We start from the raw sequence: 12,143 nt of genomic DNA, 5'->3' as shown, positions 1-12,143 counted from the left end.
CCGCACTGAACAACACCATCCTGCACTGAACAACACCATCCCGCACTGAACAACACCATGCCGCATTGAACAACACCATCCTGCACTGAACAACACCATCCTGCACTGAACAACACCATGCCGCACTGAACAACACCATGCCGCACTGAACAACACCATGCCGCACTGAACAACACCATGCCGCACTGAACAACATTATGCCGCACTGAACAACATTATGTCGCACTGAACAACACCATGCCGCACTGAACAACACCATGCCGCACTGAACAACATTATGCCGCACTGAAAAACACCATGCCGCACTGAACAACACCATCCCGCACTGAACAACACCATGCCGCATTGAACAACACCATGCCGCACTGAACAACACCATGCTGCACTGAACAACATTATGCTGCACTGAACAACACGATCCTGCATTGAACAACACCATGCCGCACTGAACAACACCATCCTGCACTGAACAACACCATCCTGCACTGAACAACACCACCCCGCACTGAACAACACGATCCCGCATTGAACACCATCCCGCACTGAACAACACCATGCCGCACTGAACAACACCATTCCGCACTGAACAACACCATGCCGCACTGAACAACACCATGCCGCACTGAACAACACCATGCCGCACTGAACAACACCATGCCGCACTGAACAACATTATGCCGCACTGAACAACACCATGCCGCACTGAACAACACCATCCCGCACTGAACAACACCATGCCGCATTGAACAACACCATGCCGCACTGAACAACACCATCCTGCACTGAACAACACCATCCCGCACTAAACAACACCATGCCGCACTGAACAACATTATGGCGCACTGGACAACACTATGCCGCACTGAACAACACCATGCCGCACTGAACAACACCATGCCGCACTGAACAACACCATGCCGCACTGAACAACACCATGCCGCACTGAACAACATTATGCCGCACTGAACAACACCATGCCGCACTGAACAACACCATGCCGCACTGAACAACACGATCCCGCATTGAACAACACCATGCCGCACTGAACAACACCATGCCGCACTGAACAACACCATTCCGCACTGAACAACACCATGCCGCACTGAACGACACCATCCTGCACTGAACAACACCATCCCGCACTGAACAACACCATGCCGCATTAAACAACACCATGCCGCACTGAACAACACCATCCTGCACTGAACAACACCATGCCGCACTGAACAACACCATGCCGCACTGAACAACACCATGCCGCACTGAACAACATTATGCCGCACTGAACAACATTATGCCGCACTAAACAACATTATGTCGCACTGAACAACACCATGCCGCACTGAACAACACCATGCTGCACTGAACAACATTATGCCGCACTGAACAACACGATCCCGCATTGAACAACACCATCCCGCAGTGAACAACACCATGCCGCATTGAACAACACCATGCCGCACTGAACAACACCATGCTGCACTGAACAACATTATGCTGCACTGAACAACACGATCCTGCATTGAACAACACCATGCCGTACTGAACAACACCATCCTGCACTGAACAACACCATGCCGCACTGAACAACACCATGCCGCACTGAACAACATTATGCCGCACTGAAAAACACCATGCCGCACTGAACAACACCATCCCGCACTGAACAACACCATGCCGCATTGAACAACACCATGCCGCACTGAACAACACCATGCTGCACTGAACAACATTATGCTGCACTGAACAACACGATCCTGCATTGAACAACACCATGCCGCACTGAACAACACCATCCTGCACTGAACAACACCATCCTGCACTGAACAACACCACCCCGCACTGAACAACACGATCCCGCATTGAACAACACCATCCCGCACTGAACAACACCATGCCGCACTGAACAACACCATTCCGCACTGAACAACACCATGCCGCACTGAACAACACCATGCCGCACTGAACAACACCATGCCGCACTGAACAACACCATGCCGCATTGAACAACACCATGCCGCACTGAACAACACCATGCCGCACTGAACAACACCATCCCGCACTGAACAACACCATGCCGCATTGAACAACACCATGCCGCACTGAACAACACCATGCTGCACTGAACAACATTATGCTGCACTGAACAACACGATCCTGCATTGAACAACACCATGCCGCACTGAACAACACCATCCTGCACTGAACAACACCATCCTGCACTGAACAACACCACCCCGCACTGAACAACACGATCCCGCATTGAACAACACCATCCCGCACTGAACAACACCATGCCGCACTGAACAACACCATTCCGCACTGAACAACACCATGCCGCACTGAACAACACCATGCCGCACTGAACAACACCATGCCGCACTGAACAACACCATGCCGCACTGAACAACACCATCCCGCACTGAACAACACCATGCCGCACTGAACAACACCATCCCGCACTGAACAACACCATGCCGCATTGAACAACACCATGCCGCACTGAACAACACCATCCTGCACTGAACAACACCATCCCGCACTAAACAACACCATGCCGCACTGAACAACATTATGGCGCACTGGACAACATTATGCCGCACTGAACAACACCATGCCGCACTGAACAACACCATGCCGCACTGAACAACACCATGCCGCACTGAACAACACCATGCCGCACTGAACAACATTATGCCCCACTGAACAACACCATGCCGCACTGAACAACACCATGCCGCACTGAACAACACGATCCCGCATTGAACAACACCATCCTGCACTGAACAACACCATGGCGCACTGAACAACACCATGCCGCACTGAACAACACCATTCCGCACTGAACAACACCATGCCGCACTGAACGACACCATCCTGCACTGAACAACACCATCCCGCACTGAACAACACCATGCCGCATTAAACAACACCATGCCGCACTGAACAACACCATCCTGCACTGAACAACACCATGCCGCACTGAACAACACCATGCCGCACTGAACAACACCATGCCGCACTGAACAACATTATGCCGCACTGAACAACATTATGCCGCACTAAACAACATTATGTCGCACTGAACAACACCATGCCGCACTGAACAACACCATGCTGCACTGAACAACATTATGCCGCACTGAACAACACGATCCCGCATTGAACAACACCATCCCGCAGTGAACAACACCATGCCGCATTGAACAACACCATGCCGCACTGAACAACACCATGCTGCACTGAACAACATTATGCTGCACTGAACAACACGATCCTGCATTGAACAACACCATGCCGCACTGAACAACACCATCCTGCACTGAACAACACCATGCCGCACTGAACAACACCATGCCGCACTGAACAACATTATGCCGCACTGAAAAACACCATGCCGCACTGAACAACACCATCCCGCACTGAACAACACCATGCCGCATTGAACAACACCATGCCGCACTGAACAACACCATGCTGCACTGAACAACATTATGCTGCACTGAACAACACGATCCTGCATTGAACAACACCATGCCGCACTGAACAACACCATCCTGCACTGAACAACACCATCCTGCACTGAACAACACCACCCCGCACTGAACAACACGATCCCGCATTGAACAACACCATCCCGCACTGAACAACACCATGCCGCACTGAACAACACCATTCCGCACTGAACAACACCATGCCGCACTGAACAACACCATGCCGCACTGAACAACACCATGCCGCACTGAACAACACCATGCCGCACTGAACAACACCATGCCGCACTGAACAACACCATGCCGCACTGAACAACACCATCCCGCACTGAACAACACCATGCCGCATTGAACAACACCATGCCGCACTGAACAACACCATGCTGCAATGAACAACATTATGCTGCACTGAACAACACGATCCTGCATTGAACAACACCATGCCGCACTGAACAACACCATCCTGCACTGAACAACACCATCCTGCACTGAACAACACCACCCCGCACTGAACAACACGATCCCGCATTGAACAACACCATCCCGCACTGAACAACACCATGCCGCACTGAACAACACCATTCCGCACTGAACAACACCATGCCGCACTGAACAACACCATGCCGCACTGAACAACACCATGCCGCACTGAACAACACCATGCCGCACTGAACAACACCATGCCGCACTGAACAACACCATGCCGCACTGAACAACACCATCCCGCACTGAACAACACCATGCCGCATTGAACAACACCATGCCGCACTGAACAACACCATCCTGCACTGAACAACACCATCCCGCACTGAACAACACCATGCCGCACTGAACAACATTATGGCGCACTGGACAACATTATGCCGCACTGAACAACACCATGCCGCACTGAACAACACCATGCCGCACTGAACAACACCATGCCGCACTGAACAACACCATGCCGCACTGAACAACATTATGCCGCACTGAACAACACCATGCCGCACTGAACAACACCATGCCGCACTGAACAACACGATCCCGCATTGAACAACACCATCCTGCACTGAACAACACCATGCCGCACTGAACAACACCATGCCGCACTGAACAACACCATTCCGCACTGAACAACACCATGCCGCACTGAACAACACCATCCTGCACTGAACAACACCATTCCGCACTGAACAACACCATGCCGCATTGAACAACACCATGCCGCACTGAACAACACCATCCTGCACTGAACAACACCATGCCGCACTGAACAACACCATGCCGCACTGAACAACACCATGCCGCACTGAACAACATTATGCCGCACTGAACAACATTATGCCGCACTAAACAACATTATGTCGCACTGAACAACACCATGCCGCACTGAACAACACCATGCTGCACTGAACAACATTATGCCGCACTGAACAACACGATCCCGCATTGAACAACACCATCCCGCAGTGAACAACACCATGCCGCATTGAACAACACCATGCCGCACTGAACAACACCATGCTGCACTGAACAACATTATGCTGCACTGAACAACACGATCCTGCATTGAACAACACCATGCCGCACTGAACAACACCATCCTGCACTGAACAACACCTTTCCACACTGAACAACACCATGCCGCACTGAACAACATTATGCCGCACTGAACAACACCATGCCGCACTGAACAACACCATGGTGCACTGAACAACACCATGCCGCACTGAACAACACCATGCCGCAATGAACAACACCATCCCGCACTGAACAACACCATGCCGCATTGAACAACACCATGCCGCACTGAACAACACCATCCCGCACTGAACAACACCACCCCGCACTGAACAACACGATCCCGCATTGAACAACACCATCCCGGACTGAACAACACCATGCCGCACTGAACAACACCATTCCGCACTGAACAACACCATGCCGTACTGAACAACACCATGCCGCACTGAACAACACCATGCCGCATTAAACAACACCATGCCGCACTGAACAACACCATCCTGCACTGAACAACACCATGCCGCACTGAACAACACCATGCCGCACTGAACAACACCATGCAGCACTGAACAACATTATGCCGCACTGAACAACATTATGCCGCACTAAACAACATTATGTCGCACTGAACAACACCATGCCGCACTGAACAACACCATGCTGCACTGAACAACATTATGCCGCACTGAACAACACGATCCCGCATTGAACAACACCATCCCGCAGTGAACAACACCATGCCGCATTGAACAACACCATGCCGCACTGAACAACACCATGCTGCACTGAACAACATTATGCTGCACTGAACAACACGATCCTGCATTGAACAACACCATGCCGCACTGAACAACACCATCCTGCACTGAACAACACCATGCCGCACTGAACAACACCATGCCGCACTGAACAACATTATGCCGCACTGAAAAACACCATGCCGCACTGAACAACACCATCCCGCACTGAACAACACCATGCCGCATTGAACAACACCATGCCGCACTGAACAACACCATGCTGCACTGAACAACATTATGCTGCACTGAACAACACGATCCTGCATTGAACAACACCATGCCGCACTGAACAACACCATCCTGCACTGAACAACACCATCCTGCACTGAACAACACCACCCCGCACTGAACAACACGATCCCGCATTGAACAACACCATCCCGCACTGAACAACACCATGCCGCACTGAACAACACCATTCCGCACTGAACAACACCATGCCGCACTGAACAACACCATGCCGCACTGAACAACACCATGCCGCACTGAACAACACCATGCCGCACTGAACAACACCATGCCGCACTGAACAACACCATGCCGCACTGAACAACACCATCCCGCACTGAACAACACCATGCCGCATTGAACAACACCATGCCGCACTGAACAACACCATGCTGCACTGAACAACATTATGCTGCACTGAACAACACGATCCTGCATTGAACAACACCATGCCGCACTGAACAACACCATCCTGCACTGAACAACACCATCCTGCACTGAACAACACCACCCCGCACTGAACAACACGATCCCGCATTGAACAACACCATCCCGCACTGAACAACACCATGCCGCACTGAACAACACCATTCCGCACTGAACAACACCATGCCGCACTGAACAACACCATGCCGCACTGAACAACACCATGCCGCACTGAACAACACCATGCCGCACTGAACAACACCATGCCGCACTGAACAACACCATGCCGCACTGAACAACACCATCCCGCACTGAACAACACCATGCCGCATTGAACAACACCATGCCGCACTGAACAACACCATCCTGCACTGAACAACACCATCCCGCACTGAACAACACCATGCCGCACTGAACAACATTATGGCGCACTGAACAACATTATGCCGCACTGAACAACACCATGCCGCACTGAACAACACCATGCCGCACTGAACAACACCATGCCGCACTGAACAACATTATGCCGCACTGAACAACATTATGCCGCACTGAACAACACCATGCCGCACTGAACAACACCATGCCGCACTGAACAACACCATGCCGCACTGAACAACACGACGTCGCACTGAACAACACGACGCCGCACAGAATAACACAATACCGCACAGAACAACACAATACCGCACAAACAGTTTTAGATAATATTACGTCGCAGTCATGTGACGCGGACATGACGTCAATAGGCGGAACTCACGGCAAAATTATAATCCGTGGGCGTGGCTTGCAACAGGAAGTAGGAAAGCGGCAGTTCTGGCAAACAAGACACAGCTGTTAGTAACACGATGACTAACAAGGCAAATATTTTTGTTTTCAGCTTGCAACTTGACCGTCTAGAGCGTACAAGGTAATTACAACTGTTTTTTTTAGCCCTGAAAAGCAAGGGAGTGTGGCGTTTGGGAGGAATGTCGAACTCGGCGTCTGCTTCCAGCCACAGACGCCAAATTTCGACGATTATTTCGACTGGTCAACGGTTGTAAATTATTGCGTTGACTAAAAACTTTATTTAACTCTACTCTTAACTTTGCCGTTTCAGATATGCGGGTATTACACCGCGGAAATGACGTCAATAGGCTGAACTCTCGCCAAAATTCAAATCTGTGGGCGCAATGGCCTTGAGCGAGACACCGGATACAAACACGACGATTATCAACAGAAATATCTTTATTTTCCGCTTGCAAGTGGACCGTCTAGAGCGTACACGGTAAGTACAACTCATTGTGTTTAAAAAGATTTACGTTTGTGTAGTTTGCGTTGCGTTGTATCTGTGAATGTTGGTTGAGGCTAAATGTTAATGTTTAATTTCATTCCTTTAGGTTCCACGGTGTTTGTTGGCTGTATGTTTTCCACTGCAAGAAGAGGCTCGTATCATTGACCAGCAGGAGCTACAATGGTGAGTACCCCTTTCGTCTTCCATTTATGTTAAACACTTCCTATTTCATGTCTAACAGTACTCGATTTAACAAATAACCATAAATAAATACAGTGTGGGCAGTCACGTTAACATATGTGATTATCCTGCCTAATATGTTTATCACAAATATGTCACTAATCACTAATATGTTTATTTGTTTATCACAACACCTTTGGACCTTCAGCAATCGATTATTTCCCTTCATCTACATAGAGACAGAACGATGGTGTCTTAAACATCTCATTCATTTCACCAAATAACTTCACGCAGGTGGATAACGGCCGTCTCGGTCACGCTATGTTGCGTGATGCAGTTTTGAAGAACCAAATGCATTTATTCAATGAATAAGTCAAGCTAGTTCTATGTTTATGATGTTGTAAGTTACGGTACCGATTGAAGTTGAGTTCGAAGCCAGTGGAAAACAGCGCTGCGTTTGTGCTCTCCAGGTACAAATGTTGTGATCTCTGACTGACGACCGGGCGAGACTCGAGTAAGAGATGTCCAAACGAGCTCCGGCAGGGCGGGCCAAGGCGGAGCGAACGGACGCCCTTCAGGCCGCCAATGACGAGCTGAGAACCAAACTGATGGACGTCCAGTTAGAACTTCAGCAGGAGAAGAACAAGGTGAAAACCTCAACAGACAGACACTGCCTGCCTCCCTGCCTGCCTCCCTGCCTGCCTCCCTGCCTGCCTCCCTCCCTCCCAGTTTTCCCGATGTAGATTAGACATGCGTGTGCCATGACTGTGTCAGCCTACATCAACAAATGCACCGAGGACGTCAGCACCACTAAGAATATCATCACCCGGGGCAACCAACGACCCTGGATGACTGAGGAGGTACGTCAAACGCTACGAGCGCGTAACTCTGCCTTCAAGTCTGGCGACAAGGAGACACTGAGGACAGCGAGAGCCAACTTGAACCGTGCCATCAGGATAGCGAAGCGAGACCGCAGTCGAAAATTTCAGGATCGTTTCCACGACGTCAAAAACATCAGGAGTATGTGGCAAGGCATACGGGCGATTACAGACTACAACTCCCCCTCCCCCCCCCCCGGTGGGTGTAGTTGATGCTGACTTTCTAAATGGTCTAAATAACTTCTTTGGGAGGTTCGAGGCACTAAACGGCACTCCAGCAGTTAAAACTGTCCCCCATCAGGAAGAGGAGGTACTCTGCCTTGACTCCGCCGATGTGTTGAAGACCCTGAGGAGAGTCAACCCCTGTAAGGCCCCTGGCCCCGACAACATTCCTGGGCGTGTGTTCAGGGAATGTGCAAGTCATCTGGCTGGGGTCATCACAGACATTTTTAACACCTCGCTGGGCCAAGCCACAGTGCCGGCGTGCTTTAAGACTGCCTCCATCATTCCGGTGCCGAAGAAACCTCAAATCACCTCATTTAATGATTACCGGCCTGTTGCACTGACTCCGGTTATGATGAAGTGCTTCGAAAGGCTGCTTAAAGGTCACATCGTTTCCAGACTCCCCCTATTATTTGACCCGTTCCAGTTTGCCGACCGGCAAAACCGCTCCACTCAGGACGCCATCTCCTCCGTTCTTCACCTGAGCCTGGCTCACCTGGAGGAGAAGAACACCCATGTGCGGAGGCTGTTCCTGGACTTCAGCTCAGCGTTTAACACCATCATCCCACAGCATCTGGTAGGAAAATTGGAACACCTGGGCTTCAACACCCCCCTTCGCAACTGGCTGCTAGACTTCCTCACCAACAGACCTCAGTCAGTCCGGGTCGGACAGAACACCTCTGATGTCATCACCCTCAGCACAGGCTCCCTTCAGGGCTGCGTCCTGAGCCCCCTGCTGTGCACCCTGATGACACACGACTGCGTCCTCAGGTTCACCACCAATCACATTGTGAAGTCAGCAGACGACACAACGGTGGTGGGGCTCATCAGAGACAACAACGACCTGGACTACAGAGAGGAGGTGGAGCAGCTGGTGGGCTGGTGCAGAGAAAACAGCCTGATCCTGAATGAGGAGAAGATGAAGGAGATCATCGTCGACTTCAGGAAAAAACAGCCTCACCACGCTCCACTGATCATCAACAGCTCAGCTGTGGAGGTGGTCAGCACCACCAAATTCCTGGGGGTCCACATCACAGAAGACCTCACCTGGACTATGAACACTACGGCACTGGTCAAGAGGGCACAGAAGCGCTTGTACTTCCTGCGGAGGATGAGGAGAGCCCACCTGCCCCCACCCATCATGAGGACGTTCTACAGGAGCACCATAGAGAGCATTCTGACAAGCTGTCTCTCTGTGTGGTGTGGAGGCTGCACCGCCTCCGATTGGAAGAACGTGAGGAGAGTGGTGAGGACAGCAGAGAGGATCATAGGGGCTCCTCTTCCCTCCATTCAGGACATTTCATCTCAGCGCTGCATGTCCCGTGCCCGTAACATCATCAATGACCCATCACACCCCCACCATGGACTGTTCTCCCTGCTGCCCTCTGGGAAGAGGTTTGCAGCATCCGCTGCAGGTCCACCAGGTTCTGCAACAGCTTTTTCCCTGCTGTCATCAGACTGTTGAACACTAGAACTGTTGAGCTCTAAACTGAACTCTGCATCACACATTCACAGAACTGTACTTTATGACACTACGGACCTCTATCTTGCACTATCTCGCACTACCAACTTTACTGAACTTGTATAAACCCTTTAAATAGAAGTTTAATACATGGTTTAGCATTCCTCTGCACACTCTTGAATACTGTTTTGCCTACTTGCACTATTGCATAATTATCACTGCTGCACTTTATACTTATTTTTAATATATATATATATATATATATATAGTATATATGTATATATATATATTTTCATAGGATATGTTACTTCTATTCAACTGCAATATCACTACTTTGTTGTAAGACGTATGCAACGGAATTTCGTTTTGTATGCACCATGTGCAGACAAGATGACAATAAAGTTTGTCTAAGTCTAAGTCATGTCAGGTCAGCTGTCTGGAGAGAGAGAGAAGTCAGGACCTGCGGGCGGAGCACCACCGTGCCACCGCCGCCATGACGGAACTCAAAAGCAAACTCCATGAGGAGAAGCAGAAAGAGTTAGCCATTACCAGGGAGACATTACTGCGGCAGCATGAAATGGAGCTGATGAGAGTGATCAAAATCAAATATGGAGAGATCCAGCGACTGAATGCCTTGGTCCTCAGCCTGAGGGACGGCTCCATGGACAAGGTGATCCGCTCTATCCGTGTCTGACTATCCGCACGCCACGTCGGGCTTCGATGCGGCCGCTACCGTATTGTGTAGCTTGTCCCCAGTAAGCGTCGCGGCGCTCCGTTGCGGTCTCAACGGCCCGGTGTGGCGCAATGTCTGCTCAGGTGAGGAGGGGGGGCGCTTTGCTGGCGGAGGTGGAGGAGACGCGGCGGTGTCGGGAGACCGAGCGGTGTCGCCTCCACCAGGAGCGCGGAAGAAGCCCTGGCAGCGGCCCAGCAGGCCTGGCAGTCCCGAGCGGCCGAGCTCCGATCGGCTCATCACCAGCATCGGGAGGAGCTGAGCCGAACCAAGAGAGACTGCGAGAGGGAGATCCGCCGACTGGTAGGACTGATCAGATGCGCGGTGCGTGGCTATGTTCCCAATTTCGTTGTATACCTGCAGTGCAATGACACCTAAGGCATTCTATTCTATTCTATTTCACAAGAAGAAAATGTCCGGTTGCTCGCTTCGCTTTTGTCACAGCAAAGGTGTTCTAGTCGATTCCAGAAAAAAATTGGCCGGTTGCTCTCTTTGTTTTTGTCACAATTCTGGCAAATGAGTTTGCCCGCCTGCCTGAGCGCTCCCCGTTTGTACATCCAGACGGATGAGATCAAGCTGAAAGACAGAGCGGTTAGTGTTTTGGATGAAGCCCTGGGGCCGGCCACGTCCACCGCCTTCAGCTGCAGACTCAGGCTGCCGAGCAGCAGATCGCTGCCCTGAGGGATTCCCAAAGGGCGGGCCTAAACTACCCTGGAAGTGGGGTCAACGCCGCTACTAGCAATCCTCTTCATTGCGTAAGCCACCTCATCACACACTTGCAGTACGCATGACTTAGTTCGTTGCTGGAGGAAGGTAGCACAAAAACAGTTTTGAACTTTGAACGAGTGCTTGTGTGTGTGTGTTGCGGGGCGTTTTCAGTCTCAGGAGGATCGGGACACGCGACGGTTTCATCTGAAAATCGCTGAGCTCAGCGCAGTCATCAGGAA

This window comes from Syngnathus floridae, chromosome 20 (genome assembly GCF_059516105.1).
Source record: "Syngnathus floridae isolate MCC-2025c chromosome 20, RoL_Sflo_1.0, whole genome shotgun sequence".
Lineage (NCBI taxonomy): Eukaryota > Metazoa > Chordata > Actinopteri > Syngnathiformes > Syngnathidae > Syngnathus > Syngnathus floridae.
Note: the sequence above shows the minus strand (reverse complement) of the source record.